Consider the following 6110-nt stretch of genomic DNA (forward strand, 5'->3'; position numbering starts at 1 on the left):
TATGTCTAAGAATACGATCCCTGGTTAATTTACTCTGGTTAGCTCATATATTCATTGGCCTCTTTCGCACGACAAGGAAATAAAGTAGAAAAAGGTGCAAGCTAGGCCTAAATAGATATCTTGGGTACGTAGGCCTAATAATTACTGGCATGACCGGAGCGTATATGTCCTTGTAATGTCCCCCACCTCCCTCGATCTCTTATTAGCCATGTCAGCAAGTGCAATGAAGCGCTATTCCAATATATATGTGTGTGTGTGTGTCTGTCTGTCATGCATAGGGCTATACCGTGCTTTATCTGGCTGTTGGGTCGATATATATACAATACTCGGGGATATATCATAGTGGGACGGCTTATATACGATTGCAATTGATAGTTTATTGTTGCAAGTAAACAACAAATATATATGTGTGACTATATATATGAGGGCTGAGAGGATGTGCCATAAGAATTAAGTGATTGATTGATTGAAAGTTTAATTTTTGCAGGTAAACAACAAGGGAGAATCCTATTGTGTTCATTCTTGAAAATCATTGGCTGTTAATTGAATTGGGTCAGTCATATATATACAACACTCGGGGATAAATCATATAGTGGGATAGCTATATACGTGTGACTATATATATAATTATGAGGGCTGAAAGAATGTGCCATAAGAGTTAAGTGTAGTCCTATTAATTGTGTTCATTCTTGAAAATCATTGGCTGTTAATTGAATTGGGTCAGTCATATATATACAACACTCGAGGATAAATCATATAGTGGGATAGCTATATACGTGTGACTATATATAATTATGAGGGCTGAAAGGATGTGCCATAAGAAATAAGTGTAGTCCTATTAATTGTGTTCATTCTTGAAAATCATTGCAATGGCTGTTAAGTAATTGTTGGGTCAGTTATATACACAACACTCGGGGATAAATCATATAGTGGAACAGCGCTATATATACGTGTGACCATAATTATATGATCGAGGGTTGAAAGGATGTGCCATAAGTGTACTCCTAATTAATTGTGTTCATTCTTGAAAATCATAATAATTAAAGCACTTCAGATACGCGATCGAGTGTGACTATATACAGGGCGGATTTGAAACTGGCAACCAAGTTTAATATTATTTAATTGTTCAAGAATTCCTATATGTAGGTTAATTTTTATAACTGTTGCTGAAAAATCGTGATCTGCCGTCAGTAGAAGTAAACTGATGAATTACCTGGAAGCTGTGAATTAAATAACTGGGGGGGCAAATATAACAGCGGATGACGTACAGGGGTTAATTGATTGATTGATAGTTTATTGTTGCAGAACAACATTAGAGACAGGCCATCCCTACCCCCAACCCAGACAGAGGAGAGTGAAGGACCAACAAATTAAAAGATATGAGGGCACTTAGGAAAAAAAAGACACAAATGTAGGAAGGAAAGCAACACTGAGGGGAGGAGTACTCAAATGTGGACAATAGACAATAAAATGTGTAGGGACCAGATGAATAGAGCATAGATGGAATGAAGGAGATAGATACATACTAGATAATAAAGTAAAGTAGTGTTGAAGAGATTGCAGCCTTCAGTAGCATTTGCAGGCACTAGTTCAGGCTGCCACATCACCACCTTGGTGCAAACTGAGGTGTTTCTGAGGAGGAGGGGAGGACATCATGGTTCAGGAGCCAAACAAATTGTCTGGGGCAGGTCAAGGCAGTCTGTGGCTTAAAACTGAGCAGATCAGTCGGCAGGGGAGGAGGTTAATTGATATCTGATAGGCCTATAGGTTGTGTAATATATGTGCCCATGGCGATTAATTTCTAACCAAAACTTTCGCACTAACACAAAAAAGCATATTCACTTAGACTCATCATTACAATCGTCAGTAATATCAATGTCTTTTACGCAATCTGGAAGCGTAACTACACTCCTGATTATCGTATTTTTAATGTTATCGTACATTTCAGAACTGCAGTGTCAAACCAAAATGGATATAATTTACAAGACACTGCAGATGAAGTAGCAAATAATCCCTTACGTGAAAAATCATTAAAAGAACTCCAGATTTGGCTTGGGAAGGTCCGTAGAAAACACGTACTTCTTATATGCACACGAGGTCTATAGATTCACTACTTGTCATTGTCTCTCAGTATTCGTATCTTGTACCTTTAAATGAGTTGCAAAAAAGGAGTTCAACAGTGGGTGCCATTAGTGATTAAAAGTAAAAGTATTCTAAGTAATAATGATAACACGTGAACTCCATTTTACGCCCCCGAGGTTTGGCAACACTGTTAGGCAATGACGAAATCTCTCAAGAACGTGTAATGACTGTTTTCCTTTCACTTCAGCTCCAGAAAAACACGAATCAGTCGCACCAATGTCTAATAAAGATCTAGATTCCCTCCATTAAGTTAAAATAAGGCAAAGAGAAGCGTTTTAGTGGAGTCAAGGATCGCGTCCCTCAAACCAGTGGGAGGGTGGTGAGATGTACGATAACTACTGTACCAAGGCGACCAATTAGTTCCTTGTACGATTATGATAATGTCCTTACGATAGATAATTATTCCTTGACAGCACTAAAACAGGTAATTTACAGTTAATATTGGTTATATTAACGCACTGATATCTTCTTTCCTCCTACCTTACGAAGCTTTTATCCTGTCACCCGTGTCCAGTACTAACCTCCAAACCTCCAGGAAAATCATAGAGAATTGTGTAAAAATATAAAGGGAAATATGAAAACGGATTAGGATTAACTGTAGTGACATGTTAGTGCCGGAAATATGGGTTTTATAAGTTAATAAGGGTAGAGTACGTCAATATAGGGTAGAAGCGTACGATATTTGAGTCCCTGGCATCTGTTGGTCACGCTGCGCACACCTTCTGCGCATCGATCCAAGAGGCGCCGCTGACAGGAGTAGAGGTGAGCAAAACCCTGCATTTTTCTGTGAATTTCTTGTTAATTACTCACCATTTTTCAGTTTATAAGCGTGGAAATGTTAGATGAAGGCTGTGGGGATGATTTAGGCGTGCTGTCAGGAGTTGTAATGGCGTCAGAAGGGAAATTATGGCCGGGTTTGTGGTGTCCTTGTGGCCACGCTCCTCTCACCCATGGAAGCTTTTTTTTCCAAGTGTCAGGAGGGCGCCGCTCTTGCCTGTCAGCCCGGGTTTGTCTCGCCATATCTTTAGGCTCGGTGATCGTTTTGAGGGTCATGGCAGCTGGGTCCGGCGTGTCCATGGCCTGACAAACCATCCATTGTGTGTGATTTTTGAATGACCTCGCTCCTGCCTCCCTTCCTCCCCGCCGCCGCCGCCGCCAGCCCGTCTTGTAGGCTTACTAATACATGTTTGTCGATGTTTTCCAGCGGTGTCATGGCTTGTTTGTTTGCCCAGTGTTAGTTATGGCTCCTGGTGCAATGTCCCTGCAAGGTCACTGAACCAGGCGAGGGGGGTAGAGGGGGCGCTTATACTCACGGACCCAGGCTTGTCAGGGGCCGTGTGAATAAAGACTTTTATGTTTGATTATTTTATGGATGCGAAAGGCTCTTCTCCTCCTGCTAGTGGTTGTTTCGCGTCAGGAAAGTGGAGGGAAGTGCATTGCTTGTGCCATGCTTGTCAGCCAGGCTGGCCATGATGGTAGCCTCAGATGTAGGTTACATGATGAAGGTTTAAGGTTCAAAAGATTTTTAAATAATTTTTAAACATATAATATTGAGAATGACATGAATTACCCCTGCTTGTTGACGGTTTTCAGCAGCTTCTGGAGAAATCAGAAAGTAAACTTAAAATGTAGATGTTAGAAGGACACTTGGAAGGAGTCTCTCCTTTGAAAGCTAAACTTCATTTTCAAATTCTTTATTTAATGTAGCCCCTCCATGGAGTGGTGGTCAGCGTGCTTGTCTACAACTCTGCAGGCCTGGGTTTGAATCCCGGCCAAGGCAGTCAGCGTGCAGCTCATCCAGCTGTTCATCCTCCCTCTTGGACTGGTTGATAATCGGGTAGATACCTGTGGAAGGTAAACTGGCAATCCAGTACTTCACACTGGCTGGTGTCCTGGGTAATAGGTTCTTACCCACCACAGGCTCATGGGCCAACGGGACAGAGATGAGCAGTGCAGCCACGTACAGCTGTAACACATGCACCCTATACCTGTACCTCTACCAAGGGTAAATAGAGTATGGTACTACTATTCCAGTAGTATACTCAGCTCACTGTGAAGGACACCTTTGTGCTGCATGATGTACTTTGTACCGTATAGGTCATTGCAAATCACTCATTTGTGAAATATTAATTATATGTACAATATGGTATGTTGAAGACATATTGAATGAATTATTTTATTACATTTTAGCTTTGCAGGTTCATCCTCATATGAAGAACTTTTTGTCATCTGCCTGTTTTTTCAAAGTCAATTTGATTCATCCTTCAGATCACTTCCTGATCATGATAGCAGCAGAGGATGCAGCAAAATAGTATTTACACACACAAACACACAAAAAATGTCTTGCTCCTGCAGCCTAGTGTCACAGCCTTGCCATTATTTACGGAACCAAGGCAATGGTACCAGTAACTCCGATTGTAGCCAATCAGCAACATCTACATTTGTATTTGGCAATATCTGGATGGCCTTCTGATGCTAGCCTTGTTCCGTTCTCTCCACAATCATCAGTCGTGAGCCACTCATGCATATCTGTAATGCATGAGGATTAATGTTGAGGACTGGCACTGAATGGACCATAACTTGTGTACAGGCAGGACTTTCCTTGGCCAAGAAGAGAATTTTCAAGTTAGGCCAGTGCAGTCAATGCTAACTTATCGTGTTTTGCTTTAATATTCTGTGGCAGGGTTGAGGGGTGGAAAGGCAGCTGAAGTTTGAAAAAATCAGGGCAGAGCTGCTCAGAGCTGGAGGCAAGGCCATGATTCACGGATTGCATGCAGTCTTAACTGCTGGCAATCTGGTCATGACTGGAAAAAGGGGGTGGTCATCCTCATCTTGAAAGGGAAAGGGGACTGTCAGGACTGTAATGACAACTGCAATATTACTCAGTGTATCACCAACTATTACTGATGCAGATTCACAGCAAAGCAAACTGCCAAAATTTCAGTTCTCAACAGTCTTATGTTAATGCCTGAGGTCAAGTGAGAGTTTCCTAGTGCTTTGTGTACTTGTAGTTTTGAAAGAATATTCTTGCAGTCTATCGATTTAGGAAAGGCATTTTGATTCATTGCTTTCGTGTTTCCTGCAACGTCTTGGGATTGTTGGTCTATTGAGTGGCCTGGTCTCTGGGACAGGGCATTGTGAAATATGAAGGGGTGCATATTCAACTTTTTATCTGTGAACACGGGAGTGGGGCAGGGCTGCATCCTTGCCTCATCTCTTTTCAACATTTATATGGACTGGCAAAATCTCAGTGAGTGCCAAAAAACTTACTATTGCTGTATTTTTTGGTATACAAGACTATCTTCAGAAAAAGTAAACTATTTTTATTTGTTGATCAGAGAAAAGTATTTAAAAATGTAGAAAAGCTGATGAGGCAAGCAGGCAGCATGGTGGTGTGCACATCACAGTAAGCCTCCGGAATACACACTGCTTAAGATGATGGGCATTGCCACCATCGAACACGCTCACGACCATTCAGTGATTTCTAAAACTGTTAACTCCCCATAAACTTGAGTGATGGTGTTCTTTCATTGCTTTAATTGTGACATAACTGCTGAAGATACATACTAACCCATATCTGCTAAAATAGTAACCCATCACCATAAAGTTGCATCCTATGACTGCTGATAAAGTTGTTCAAACATAAGAAGTTAGGAATTTGTGTTGGAAATAGATATCAGAATGATGATTTATCACAATAAAATCTATAAGAATGATAAAAAAATTGTTAACCACTGGAGCGAGTTGGGCGTATTCAAGAGTAACACCTGCATCAAGAGGACAGGGAACATATTTGACATTTTGTTATATTGACACTTGCACTTTACATGTCCTTTTTGATTCTCTACATGCAATCCCCGCCCTTTTGACATTCTCTCCCTATTCCCAGTCGCATGCCAGACCTCCACCTGGTGAACTTTGCCCATCTGATCGGTGGCTGTACTACCAAAATGTCATTCCCTTACGAC

This window comes from Eriocheir sinensis, chromosome 70, assembly GCF_024679095.1.
Source record: "Eriocheir sinensis breed Jianghai 21 chromosome 70, ASM2467909v1, whole genome shotgun sequence".
NCBI lineage: Eukaryota > Metazoa > Arthropoda > Malacostraca > Decapoda > Varunidae > Eriocheir > Eriocheir sinensis.